This window comes from Dendropsophus ebraccatus, chromosome 15, assembly GCF_027789765.1.
Source record: "Dendropsophus ebraccatus isolate aDenEbr1 chromosome 15, aDenEbr1.pat, whole genome shotgun sequence".
Lineage (NCBI taxonomy): Eukaryota > Metazoa > Chordata > Amphibia > Anura > Hylidae > Dendropsophus > Dendropsophus ebraccatus.
The window spans coordinates 14,424,290-14,439,625 of record NC_091468.1 but is presented as its reverse complement, the minus strand read 5'-3'; the positions used below and the strand labels follow the sequence as shown (position 1 = coordinate 14,439,625).

At 48.3% G+C, this 15,336-nt stretch overlaps 1 protein-coding gene across 7 annotated transcripts in view; it reads left to right on the top strand.

Annotated features, from left to right (window-relative positions):
- HHAT (hedgehog acyltransferase) overlaps window positions 1–15,336 on the top strand; it is a 272,872-nt gene that overhangs the window by 15,416 nt on the left and 242,120 nt on the right. For 6 of the 7 annotated variants that reach the window (XM_069954817.1, XM_069954813.1, XM_069954815.1 and 3 more), the window contains exon 1: window positions 4,249–4,324. The exons of the other annotated variant lie outside the window; for it this stretch is intronic. The gene's annotated coding sequence lies outside the window, so the exon portion shown is untranslated. Of the gene's footprint in view, window positions 1–4,248; window positions 4,325–15,336 lie in introns of those variants that run through there. 7 annotated transcript variants of the gene reach the window in all.

Sequence of the window (15,336 nt, the reverse complement as noted above, 5' to 3'; positions counted from 1 at the left end):
CCACGGACAATTTTAGAGACCATTGAAGTGAATCATGCTCATGCTCCCCTGCCATCTCAGCCGCCGGGCAGCAGTGGGGGCTTCTGCTTGAGGATCCGTGACAGATCTTGTGAATGAGGAATGGGGGGGGTTACAGGACCAGGACAGGTTATCAAGCTTGGGGCCATTCAGCTTAGAAAAAAGACGTCTTAGGGGCGATCTGATTACAATGTACAAATATATGAAGGGACAGTACAGAGATCTTTGTAGTGATCTTTTTACTCCTAGGTCTGTAACCCCGACAAGGGGGCATCGTCTACGTCTAGAGGAAAGAAGATTTCACCATCAGCACAGACGCGGATTCTTTACTGTAAGAGCAGTGAGACTAGGGAACTCTCTGCCACATGATCCTGTCATGGCTAATTTATTAAAGGGGTTTTCCAAATAACTGTTCTCCCTGCTGCAGTGACATCGGTGGGTGTCACTATCTGCTGCAATGGTCACTTGCGATCATAGTGAGGGGCTCCTTCTCTGTGCCCATTCTTTCCCCTGCAATGCTGTGTTGGGGGCCAATGGATTATAATGGCAGCCGGGTAACCAAGGTCCCCAGGTTCGCCAGGTCTGTAGGCCATACCAGAGGTGGAAAGTAGTTTTCTTGGGGGTTGGAGCTCAGCAGGGGCGGATTAACTTTACCATAGGCCCCGGGCTGTTCACCAAGCCTGGGCCCCCCGACCCCACTGTAACTATGGCAGCACTAGCCTGGCGTTCACAGTACAGAATAGATAATGTCATGATGACCTGATTTGTGCAAAATTGCCATAAAAAAACTGTGATTTTTTGCAAATCATGTCAGAAGTGTAGCCAGGAGACAGTACACCATTGAAAGTATAAGTCTTTTTGGGTGGTCATGGGCCCCCCAGGAGCTCAGGGCCCCGGGCTGCCGCCCAAAACGCCCCTATTATAATCCACTACTGGAGCTCAGGCCCTTACATGTGTCTCAAGTCTGTAGAAAATCACAATCCTCAGAGCTGAAGGTTACACTCCATACTGGTGACTGGGTGGTTGTCCCCGCTGCGGCCTCTGCTGACCTTTACACCAGCAACAGTGGCTCAAGGCAGACTATGCCTGATGCTGTAATGCCCCAGCAGAAGCCTGGACTATAGAGCGGGGACTATACAGCGCCACCTGCAGGCAGATCAGGAGACTGGTCAGCTGTATCCCTGGAGGAGATCCTGCAGGATGATGGGTGTAGTGCCATGTCAGGGTATGTGCACACTGAGGAAAAGGCGAGGAATTCAGCTTGAAATTCCTCCCGTAAAATATGTACAGAGCAAAGTCCCATTGTGTTCAATGGGTTTTCTGCTCTGTTGTTCACACTGCAGAATTTCCGAGCAGAATTTTCTGCTGTAGATCTGCTAGAGGAATCCTATAGAAGTCAATGGGGGGCTTAAATTCTGCTTAAATTCTGCCTGAAAACTTTCTGCTTCAATTCCTCGAGAATTCCTCAGTGTGCACATACCCTAAGGGAGTAAAGTGCAGAGGACTTGTGTCCACAGACGGGGTATTGGGAACACTATAGAAGGCCGAATAACCTCTGCTCTGCTACATGCTGAACCTAAAACACACACAGCTCTGCTACCTGCTGCACCCACACAGCTCTGCTACCTGCTGCACCCAAACACACACAGCTCTGCTACCTGCGTACACACACACACAGCTCTGCTACCTACCTGTATACACACACACAGCTCTGCTACCTGCGTACACCCAAACACACACAGCTCTGCTACCTGCTGCACCCAAACACACACAGCTCTGCTACCTGCTGCACCCAAACACAAACAGCTCTGCTACCTGCTGCACCCAAACACACACACAGCTCTGCTACCTGCTGCACCCAAACACACACAGCTCTGCTACCTGCTGCACCCAAACACACACAGCTCTGCTACCTGCTGCACCCAAACACACACAGCTCTGCTACCTGCTGCACCCAAACACACACAGCTCTGCTACCTGCTAAACCCAAACACACACACAGCTCTGCTACCTGCGTACACACACACACACACACAGCTCTGCTACCTGCTGCACCCAAACACACACACAGCTCTGCTACCTGCGTACACCCAAACACACACACAGCTCTGCTACCTCCGTACAACCAAACACACACACAGCTCTGCTACCTGCGTACACCCAAACACACACGCAGCTCTGCTACCTGCGTACACCCAAACACACACACAGCTCTGCTACCTGCATACACACACACAGCTCTGCTACCTGCGTACACCCAAACACACACGCAGCTCTGCTACCTGCTGCACCCAAACACACACAGCTCTGCTACCTGCTAAACCCAAACACACACACACAGCTCTGCTACCTGCTAAACCCAAAACACACACAGCTCTGCTACCTGCGTACACCCAAACACACACAAACAGCTCTGCTACCTGCGTACACACACGCAGCTCTGCTACCTGCTGCACCCAAACACATATACAGCTCTGCTACCTGCGTACACCCAAACACACACACAGCTCTGCTACCTCCGTACACCCAAACACACACACACAGCTCTGCTACCTGCTGCACCCAAACACATACACAGCTCTGCTACATGCTGCACCCAAACACACACAGCTCTGCTACCTGCGTACACCCAAACACACACACAGCTCTGCTACCTCCGTACACCCAAACACACAGCTCTGCCACCTGCTGCACCCAAACACATACACAGCTCTGCTACATGCTGCACCCAAACACACACAGCTCTGCTACCTGCTGCACCCAAACACATACACAGCTCTGCTACCTGCGTACACCCAAACACACACACAGCTCGACTACCTGTGTACACACACACAGCTCTGCTACCTGCGTACACCCAAACAGACACACACAGCTCGGCTACCTGTGTACACCCAAACAGACACACACAGCTCTGCTACCTGCGTACACCCAAACAGACACACACAGCTCGGCTACCTGTGTACACACACACAGCTCTGCTACCTGCGTACACACACACACACAGCTCTGCTACCTGGGACACACACACACAGCTCTGCTACCTGCGTACACCCAAACACACACACACAGCTCTGCTACCTCCGTACACCCAAACACACACACAGCTCTGCATACACCCAAACACACACAGCTCTGCTACCTGCTGCACCCAAACACATACACAGCTCTGCTACCTGCGTACACCCAAACACACACACAGCTCTGCTACCTCCGTACACCCAAACACACACACAGCTCTGCATACACCCAAACACACACAGCTCTGCTACCTGCTGCACCCAAACACACACAGCTCTGCTACCTGCCTACACCCAAACACACACAGCTCTGCTACCTGCTGCACCCAAACACACACACAGCTCTGCTACCTGCGTACACACACACACAGCTCTGCTACATGCTGCACCCAAACACACACACACAGCTCTGCTACCTGCGTACACACACACACACAGCTCTGCTACCTGGGACACACACACACACAGCTCTGCTACCTGCTGCACCCAAACACATACACAGCTCTGCTACATGCTGCACCCAAACACACACAGCTCTGCTACCTGCTACACCCAAATACACACACAGCTCTGCTACCTCCGTACACCCAAACACACACACAGCTCTGCATACACCCAAACACACACAGCTCTGCTACCTGCGTACACCCAAACACACACACAGCTCTGCTACCTGCGTACACACACACACACACAGCTCTGCTACCTGCGTACACCCAAACACACACACAGCTCTGCTACATGCTGCACCCAAACACACACACACAGCTCTGCTACCTGCTGCACCCAAACACACACAGCTCTGCTACCTGCGTACACCCAAACACACACACAGCTCTGCTACCTGCTGCACCCAAACACACACAGCTCTGCTACCTGCGTACACCCAAACACACACACAGCTCTGCTACCTGCGTACACCCAAACACACACAGCTCTGCTACCTGCGTACACACACACACACACACACCTCTGCTATCTCCCTGTATATACACACACACACAGCTCTGCTATCTCCCTGTATACACACACACACAGCTCTGCTATTTCCCTGTATATACACACACACAGCTCTGCTATCTCCCTGTATACACACACACACACACAGCTCTGCTATCTCCCCACCACCCTGCAGCCGCCCAGCTCACACACACACACAGCTCTTGTCCAGCAGGCCCCGCCCCTATATGGGGCTGATCACATGACGGTGACGTCACTCCGCTCCCCGGTAGTCGGTCAGTGTAGGGTGTGTAGTGTTTCTCAATGAATGGAGGGTCGGGTGTCAGGTATGTGATCGGAGGGGGGCGACATCTGTACCGCGGAGCTACCGGGGCAGCAACTGCAGCGGAACAACCAATCCCGGCATGCACTGCTGAGCGAGGCATGCTGGGAGTATAGATGGGGGCGGGGGACACGTGTAATGTAGGGGGGGGCTGTATATTAGGGAAGGTCCCCAGCTGTAACCGGGGGCTGCTGATACTCCCATCATGCACTGGCAGCCATAGGCTATGTGGGCATGCTGGGAGTTGTAGTTTCAGGTTCAGATTGCTGCTACAGGTCAGAGATAGGGAACCTTGGCCCTCCAGCTGTTGTAAAACTCCAGTTCCCATCATGCCTGGGCAGCCAAGCTTTAGCTCTAGCCGTGCAGGCATGAAGGGAGTTGTAGGGGGATTTGCAGGGAGTCACAGTAGCAGATCAATGGGGAAAGTCAAATCGGTGTCAATCTAGTGTGTATTAACCCTTAAAGGGGTTGTTCACCCCAAAAAAATTCTTTTACATCAACTGGTCCCAGCAAGTGCCAGAGATTTGTAATTTACTTCTAAAAAACAAAACAAAAAAAAAACCTCCAGTCTTCCACTACTTATCAGCTGCTGTATGTCCTGCAGGAAGTGCTGTGTTCTTTCCAGCCTGCACAGTGCTCTCTGCCAAATAACTGCTTTAGGGTGCGTTCACACGTACAGGATCTGCAGCAGATTTGCTTTGTATCCACAACTTCACATCTCCTGCAGATCCTGTATGTGTGAACCCAATATCTCACATGCTGCAGCACAGAAAAGGTTAAAGGAGTATTCCAAGAAGAACTAACTTGTGGTGTGACTGCCCCCTTCAGCTGCCTCCCCCCCCCCCCCCGTGCCAGCAGCCCCCAGTGGACACTCCCACCCCCTAAAGACCCCCCAAACTACCCCCATCACAAGCGCCAGCAGCCCCGTCCACAGCACATAGGACAGGGCTGCTGGCACTTGTAGTGTGGTCACTTGTGATGGGGGTAGTTTGGAAGTCTTTAGAGGGTGGGGGTGTTCACTGGGGATTGCTGGCACGGGGGGGGGGAGGCAGCTGAAAGGGGGCAGCTGCACCACAAGCGCCAGCAGCCCCATCCTATGTGCCGCGGATGGGGCTGCTGGCACTTGTGATGTAGTCCTATGTAGTCTTACCATTTCATTTCTCCATTCGGTGCGCCCCCTGCTGGACACTTCATTGGAATTACAACTGATTTGTGACGTCACGTTTTTTTTTAGGAGATTTGCAGCCTGCCTGACATACTGCACGGAGTTGTCTTTTAAAGGAGTTATTTGGCACTTTAAAATTTAACAAAGAGCCTATGCTTACCCTCAATTCTAGTGTGTCTGTGCACTCCGAGGGAAGTGATATCAGATAAATAACAGTATCATCTGCACTCTTGCTCCAATGTATGCCTATTAAACCATCTTTAGTAGTAGAAGCAGAGCCCCCTTGCTCCCCTGGCATTCTTCTGCGGTGTTTTTCTCCCCCACTGGTCGCAGCCGCCACCACTTCCAAGTAGAACTTGTCTTGTTAGTGACAGCCCGCTCAGCCAATCACTGACTAAGACGGGACAGTGCTGGGTCCAGTGATTGGCTGAGCTGGCTGTCACTAACAAGACAAGTTCTACGTGGAACACTGCAGAAGGACGTCGGGGGAGTGCAGAGAGGTAAGCATGGGCTCTTTGTTATTTTCCATATGTCTGATTTTAATTTTTAAGCAGCGGATAATCCCTTTAAGTATCAGGACAGTACATTTCTGCTTCATCATCGCTCCTGCACTGCTGTCCACTGCAACCGAGTTCCGTTTTTTTAAAATCTAATTTGCTATTTTCAAAAAAACAAAAACAAATTGGCCTTAAACGCCACTATAATGTGAAAGAACGCCTCTAAGATAGACAACGTGTTTGTTTTAAGGATTTCACTTCAAGGATGAAGGTCCATTAAAAAGAAACTTTTGTCACAGAGAGATATCAAACATTTTGATTAAAGGAAAACTCTGACCAAAATCTATTTTTTAATATGTTATTACTAGAGACGAGCGAACCTGGAGCATGCTGGAGTCCATCCGAACCCGAACTTTCGGCATTTGATTAGCGGTAGCTGCTGAAGTTGGATACAGCCCTAAGGCTATGTGGAAAACATGGATATAGTCATTGGCTGTATCCATGTTTTCCAGACAACCTTAGAGCTTTATCCAAGTTCAGCAGCCCCAGCTAATCAAATACCGAACGTTCGGGTTCGGATCGACTCGAACCCGAACCCAGTTCACTCATCTCTAGTTATTACATAAGCAAAGTTAGACAAATTCCTAATGTACACTGATTATGGGAAATGCATATATATTGCCTCAATTTAGTAGATCAGGCAGGGTTCGATTTCTCTAAAAAAAAAAAAAAAAAAAAGTGATGTCACGACTCGCCTGTATTTACATAAAGTGTCCAGCAGGGGGCACAGTATATCTAGACATTACATGTAAAAAATAACAGGGCCATTCCTGTGCTTTCTGCACAAAATTCAGCTACCCAGCTTCTTTATTGACGCTGGCAGCATTGTCTGTTTACAGCAAACAGGGAGTGACCTTCTTAAAGGGGTTATCCGGGATGAGAAAAGCGGCTGTTTTCTTCCAGGAACAGCGCCTCTTTTGTTTGTATGTGGTATTGCAGCTCAGTTCCATTTAGTGAATGGAAAAAAGCCGTAACAACCTAAGGACAGGGTTGGGCTGTTTTTGCAAGAATGCGGCCATGTTTTTCTCAGGATACTGTACCTCTCATTTTATTTGTGGCAGGATGCAATTTAAAACTACCAGCAACTCCTTAGTCCGCTGCTAAAGCAAGCAGTATACATGATTGCCAGAAGTCCCATAGACTTGCATTATAAATACCTGATACCTGGCCTAGGGCCTATACAGTATAAGGAGTCACAGGGTTCAAAAACACTGATGCAGAATATGAAGTATACAACTATAGGGCTTGTGTATCAAAGATGAGCGACATGCTATAATATGACCACTAGATGGTGCTAGAGAGACATGACTGGAAAAAGGAGATTGATACAATGTAACAAATATTACAGATCTCATAATCCAAACTAATATCGCCATCACATGCCGTCATGTCGCCTTTGTACTTACCAGTTCTTATCTATATTATCCCTGTTTTTCTCTTCTGCTCCACCCTCTGAAAACTTTACAAGTAGAGCAGCTTTAGCTCACCCGCTGTTATCCCACATATCAAGGGTGTCAGGTCAAGTCGTCTTGTGATACACCCCCAAGTTGTTGCTGAATGACGTCGTCTTATACCTCCTAGTGGTGCCCCCCGTGGTCGTGGAATTAACACACTGGATAAGGGTGGGTTCACACTACGGAATTCTCGCGGACAATGTCCGCGGAATTCCGTCAGCTGTCCGCCCGCACGGGCACGCGATTTTCCGCTAGCTCCATAGACACCATTCTATGGGCCGGCGTATTCCGCGATCCGCTGAAAGAAGCGACATGACACTTCTTTCAGCATATAGCGGAATACGCCAGCCCATAGAATGGTGTCTATGGGGCCGGCGGAAAGGCGCCCAGATGTGCGGGCGGACAGCTGACAGAATTCCGCGGACATTGTCCGTGAGAATTCCGTAGTGTGAACCCGCCCTAAAGGTTTATTTTGACAGGATTATGTGGCAGTAATGACTTTTGGTGCCATAACAGGGCCAACCATACAGTGACCCCATAACACTGAGCACATTACAGGGCCAACCATACAGTGACCCCATAACACTGAGCACATTACAGGGCCAACCATACAGTGACCCCATAATACTGACCACATAACAGGGCCAACCATACAGTGACCCCATAACACTGACCACATAACAGAGCCAACCATACAGTGACCCCATAACACTGACTAAATAACAGGGCCAACCAAACAGTGACCCCATAACACTGACCACATAACAGAGCCAACCATACAGTGACCCCATAACACTGACTAAATAACAGGGCCAACCATACAGTGACCCCATAACACTGACCACATAACAGGGCCAACCATACAGTGATCCCATAACACTGACCACATAACCGGGCCAACCATACAGTGACCCCATAACACTGACCACATAACAGGGCCAACCATACAGTGACCCCATAACACTGACCAAATAACAGGGCCAACCATACAGTGACCCCATAACACTGACCACATAACAGGGCCAACCATACAATGACCCCATAACACTGACCAAATAACGGGCCAACCATACAGTGACCCCATAACACTGACCACATAACAGGGCCAACCATACAGTAACCCCATAACACTGACCACATAACAGGGCCAACCATACAGTGACCCCATAACACTGACCACATAACAGGGCCAACCATACAGTGACCCCATAATACTGACCACATAACAGGGCCAACCATACAATGACCCCATAACACTGACCAAATAACGGGCCAACCATACAGTGACCCCATAACACTGACCACATAACAGGGCCAACCATACAGTAACCCCATAACACTGACCACATAACAGGGCCAACCATACAGTGACCCCATAACACTGAGCACATAACAGGGCCAACCATACAGTGACCCCATAATACTGACCACATAACAGGGCCAACCATACAGTGACCCCATAACACTGACCACATAACAGAGCCAACCATATAGTGACCCCATAACACTGACTAAATAACAGGGCCAACCAAACAGTGACCCCATAACACTGACCACATAACAGAGCCAACCATACAGTGACCCCATAACACTGACTAAATAACAGGGCCAACCATACAGTGACCCCATAACACTGACCACATAACAGGGCCAACCATACAGTGATCCCATAACACTGACCACATAACCGGGCCAACCATACAGTGACCCCATAACACTGACCACATAACAGGGCCAACCATACAGTGACCCCATAACACTGACCAAATAACAGGGCCAACCATACAGTGACCCCATAACACTGACCACATAACAGGGCCAACCATACAATGACCCCATAACACTGACCAAATAACGGGCCAACCATACAGTGACCCCATAACACTGACCACATAACAGGGCCAACCATACAGTGACCCCCATAACACTGACCACATAACACTGACCACATAACAGGGCCAAACATACAGTGACCCCATAACACTGAGCACATAACCGGGCCAACCATTCAGTGACCCCATAACACTGACCACATAACCGGGCCAATCATACTGCCAACCCCATAACACTGACCACATAACAGGGCCAACCATACAGTGACTCCATAACACTGAGCACATAACAGGGCCAACCATACAGTGACCCCATAACACTGACCACATAACAGGGCCAACCATACACTGACCACATAACAGGGCCAACCATACAATGACCCCATAACACTGACCACATAACCGGGCCAACCATTCAGTGACTCATAACTCTGACCACATAACAGGGCCATCCATACAGCAACCTCTTAACACTGACCACATAGCCGGGCCAACCATACAGTAACCCCATAACACTGACCACATAACCGGGCCAACCATACTGCCACCCCATAACACTGACCAAATAACACTGACCACATAACAGGGCCAACCATATTGTGACCCCATAACACTGACCACATAACAGGGCCAACCATATTGTGACCCCATAACACTGACCACATAACAGGGCCAGCCATACAGCAATGACCCTATAACACTTACCACATAACAGGGCCAACCATATAATGACCCAATAATACTGAACACATAACAGGGCCTACCATACAGTGACCACATAACAGGGCCAGCCATACAGCAATGACCCTATAACACTTACCACATAACAGGGCCAACCATACAAAGACCCCATAATACTGAACACATAACAGGGCCTACCATACAGCAACCCCATAACACTGGCCACATAACAGGGCCAACCATACATTGACCCCATAACACTGACTAAATAACTGGGCCAACCATACACTGACCACATAACAGGGCCAACCACATAGCTATGACCCTATAAACTGACTACATAAGGTAACATTCACATGTGTTGACCTGAGTTACTGCATATATTTCAGGACATTTATATAAAGTCTTTATTCCCCCCCCCCCTCCATCATATAAATAGCACATAAATGCTGTGCGGTATGTATGGAGACTTCCCCGTGTAGAATGACCCTGCAGGGGCCTCGGCAGAGCTTGTGTCCCTTAGCAGAGCCGTCTGGATTATCTTCTAGTCAATAGCGCTGTTTATTTTCTGTCTCACCTGCTGCATTGTGTTTCCTGCCCGTCAGTTTCCCGCAGCGCCGGCCCACTCACGGCTCCATTCTCTCCCACACCTACACACGTTTCCACTTGCCCCCCTCTCGCCTCCTTCCACCTAGTTTCCATCTTTCAGGCCCCAGTGTAACAATACTCTCATCTCATTCTGGATTCAGCGCCTCAGCATCACTATGGTTGTCACTATATACGTAGATACTGTATAGATGAGAGACGTACGGGTATGACCCCCGCAGTGGCTGGTCCCCTCGCCCTCCATACGCACAGCTAGTATGTAAAGAGACGGTGCAGGTGACTGAGAAGGATTATGGCGTATTTACAGGCGCCATTTTTGTGGGTTTTTAATGCAACATGGCAAAAAATTCATTTTCTTTTTGAAGTCAATAGAGACACAATGGTGGAGATTTATCAAACATGGTGTAAAATGAGACTGGCTCAGTTGCCCCTAGCAACCAATCAGATTCCACCTTTCATTCCTCACAGAGTCTTTGGAAAATGAAAGGTGGAATCTGATTGGTTGCTAGGGGCAACTGAGCCAGTTTCACTTTACACCATGTTTGATAAATCTCCCCGTTGACTACATCACAAAACAATGGATGTACTGATATTATACACTGTGGGATTGGGATTTCTGTAGATCCCACACACTTTGCTTATACTGTAATATGCTCCACATATTCCACAATAAATCTGACGCTTATAATATCTGCTTTGTGTGAACATACCCTTATAGGTGCAAAAAAAAAGTATTTTTTTTCTTTGGTCTTAATTAAAAAATTCTACTTTGTTTCTCCTTTCCAGCCTGCATGTTCTCACATATAGTTGTTTCTTATAGAGTGAAGCCTTTTAGAAGAGCTTCCTAATAATTTGGTCTCCAGCCCTATTTCTTCTTTTCTGAATTATTTTCTAAGATGAAAACCTCTCCTGCTGTCCAGACTGGAAAGAATACAACTTCCTACGGGACATACAGCAGCTGATAAGTACTGGAAGACTTGAAAAGTTTTAATAGAAGTAAATTACAAATCTCTGGCACCAGTTGATTTGAAAGAAATTTTTGGTTTCAAACGATTTTTGTCTATTTTTTTATGTTTTAAATATACATCATTCACTGTGCTGTAAAAATAACATTTTCCCCTTAAAGCGCCACTATCAGCAGGTTTAGGCTAGTGAAGCTGCTGATATGAGCCAGCCGCTCTTTCTCTCAGGATTCCGGGGCTGTACATCTTATTGCTGTGGGCAGGGGTGTAGCTAATGTCTCCTGGGCCCTGGGGCGAGAGGTCAACTTGCCCTCCCCCCTCCTTTCACGACCAAGTGATGCTTTTGGTATATATATATATATATATATATATATATATATATATATACTCCAAGACAGATATTACCAATAACACCAGCATATAGGAAGAGAAAATTTTATCACCATAGATATTACCGCCATACTGTTACTGACCAAATCCTGTACACTGAGACCAACATTACCAGTATATAGGAAGGAAATATTACCGCTACACCACACCCACTACCATCACCACCATATTGTTACTGACCAAATCCATACTGAGACCAATAAAACACAGTACCAGATAAAAGTAACAAATATTACCACCACATACTGACTAACACCATCGCTGCTACCGACTAATACCACCACATACTGACTAACACCATCGCTGCTACCGACAAATACCACCACATACTGACTAACCCCATCGCTGCTACTGAATAATCCACTGTACACTGATCACTATCACTTCATCCAGTCATATAGAGGCTGACCCAGCCCTACACAGGCTCTGTACACCATATACATTACAGTGCAGTTATATCAGGTGACTCACAGGGGACGTCTTCTCTGATCAGAGTCGTTTTCATCTTCTTCTCCATCTGCCCTGGGTCATTATGAGAACTTCTCCGAGCCACGAATCCACAGAATCTGCCAGACAGACATATTAGGCTCCTTACTCTGGCACCATCCTCATCTCTCTACTAACTGCACATCTGTATTGGCCCCTTTATGCCCTCATTTAGTGGGTAGGCTGACACTATGTGATTCCCCTTATAGTATATGCCCCCCTCTATGTAGCCTCCTTATAGGCCCTCTCCCCCCCTTACTTATACCCCCTTATTGATGGCCCCCTCCCCCCCTTATAGATGGCCCCTCTCCCCCCTTATAGATGGCCCCCTCTCCCCCCTCCCTTATAGATGGCCCCCTCTCCCCCCTCCCTTATAGATGGCCCCCCTTACTTATACCCCCTTATAGATGGCCCCCTCTCCCCCTCCCTTATAGATGGCCCCTCTCCCCCCCCCATTTAAGATGGTCCCATCTTCCCCCCTCCCTTATAGATGGCCCCCTCTCCCCCCTCACTTATAGATGGCTCCCTCTCCCCCCTGCTTATAGATGGCTTCCCTCTCCCCTTTCTTTATAGATTGCGCCCTCTCCCCCTCCCTTATAGATGGCCCCCTCTCCCATCTCCCTTATAGACGGCTCCCTTTCCCCCCTACTTAAAGATGGCCTCCTCTCCCCCCTCCCTTATAGATGGCCCCCCTATCCCCCCTGCTTATAGATGGCCTCCTCTCCCCCCCTCCCTTATAGATGGCTTCCCTCTCCCCCTCCCTTATAGATGGCCCCCTCTCCCCCTCCCTTATAGATGGCCCCCTCTCCCTTTATAGATGGCCCCCTCTCCCATCTCCCTTATAGACGTCTCCCTTTCCCCCCCTACTTATAGATGGCCTCCTCTCCCCCTCCCTTATAGATGGCCCCCCTATCCCCCCTGCTTATAGATGGCCTCCTCTCCCCCCTCCCTTATAGATGGCTTCCCTCTCCCCCCTTCCTTATAGATGGCTTCCCTCTCCCCCTCTTTTATAGATGGCTTCTCTCTCCCCCTCCCTTATAGATGGCTTCCCCCCCCCCCCCATTATAAATGGCTTCCCTCTCCCCCACCCCCATTATAGATGGCCCCCCTCTCCCCCCCTTCTTATAGATTGGCCCCCTCTCCCCCCTTCTTATAGATTGGCCCCCTCTTCCCCCCCTTATAGATGGCCCCCCTTTCCCCACTTCCTATAGATTGGCCTCCTCCTCCCCTCTCCCCTCCAGTGCATAGCAGATAACAAAAAAAACAAAAAAAAACAACTCACCTGCCACCCACTCCCCCGTCGAACCTTCTGCCTCCTGGTCTGTCCCCGGCTAATGCGCGGCTGCGGGGGGTGTCCTGTCCTATCCCCGGCAGCGCGCGCATCAGAGAGCTCCCCGTGCACCGGGGCTGGGACTTCCGGCACAGGAGCGTCTCTGACGTGCGACCGGCGACCACTGCGACCTTGGTAACTACGCCACTGGCTGTGGGGTCCGGTATACTGGCATTTTCATATAATTACTGATATGCTAATGAGCTGGTTCAGAGCATTTGAAGCGTTCCCCATCCCCCGGGAACATATTTAAACTATGGACCGGGGGGGAGGGCAACTACAATATAGTAAGTAAAGACAGAGTAGATGGAGAGCTGGGCCTAGATTATGGAACTGGGGGTGGAGCGGCGGGAGGGGTTAGAATAGTCACTAGTGATAAAAGGAAAGGGAATATGGACAAATATATTAAATGTATGTATACTAATGCTCGAAGCCTCACTAATAAAGCTGAGGAATTAGAACTCATAATGGTTGAAGAGAAATATGATATAGTGGGGATAAGCGAGACATGGCTGGATGAGAGTTATGATTGGGCCGTTAATATCCAGGGTTACAGTCTATTCAGAAATGACCGTAAAAATAAGAAAGGGGGAGGGGTCTGTCTATATGTTAAATCATGCCTTAAGCCTATTCTGCGGGAGGATATATGTGATGATAATGTGGAGTCTCTTTGGGTAGAAATAAGGGGAGGGACAAAGAATAATAAAATTCTTATAGGAGTGATTTATAAACCGCCAAGTACAGTGGAAGAATCAGAAAATCTTCTTATAAGACAAATAGATGCGGCAGCGAAGCAGGGGGAAGTCATTATTATGGGGGACTTTAACTACCCAAATATCAACTGGAAAGCAGAAACCTGCAGCTCCAGGAAGGGAAGCGTGTTTTTGGAAATAGTAAAAGATAATTACCTTTCCCAACTAGTACAGGAACCAACAAGAGGGGGGGGGCCTTCTGGACCTGATCTTAACCAATAGGCCCGACAGAATATCAAAAATAGAGGTGGGGGGTCACCTAGGTAATAGTGACCATAACATAGTAAGTTTTCAATTATCCTTCAATAAAATAATTAGCAGAGGGGCTACAAAAACATTACATTTCAGGAAGGCTAATTTCCAAAAACTAAGAGAGGACCTTGGGAACATAGACTGGGACAATGCCTTTAGAAATAAAAGTACACAAGAGAAATGGGACATATTTAAGAGCATCCTGTGTAAATCGTGTGAACGACACATACCATATGGGAATAAACGTAGTAGAAATAAGAGAAATCCAATGTGGTTAACTACAGCTGTAAGGGGTGCAATAAATGATAAGAAACAAGCATTCAGACAACTAAAACAAGAAGGTAGTGGGGAAGCATTGAGCAAATATAGACAGAAGAATAGAATGTGTAAAACACAAATAAAAGAAGCAAAAATAGCAACAGAAAGAAGGATAGCCACAGAAAGTAAAACAAATCCCAAAATGTTCTTCACCTATATAAATAACAAAAGACTTAAAACCGAAAATGTTGGTCCCCTCAAAAATAATCTGGGTGTAATGGTGGAGGGGGA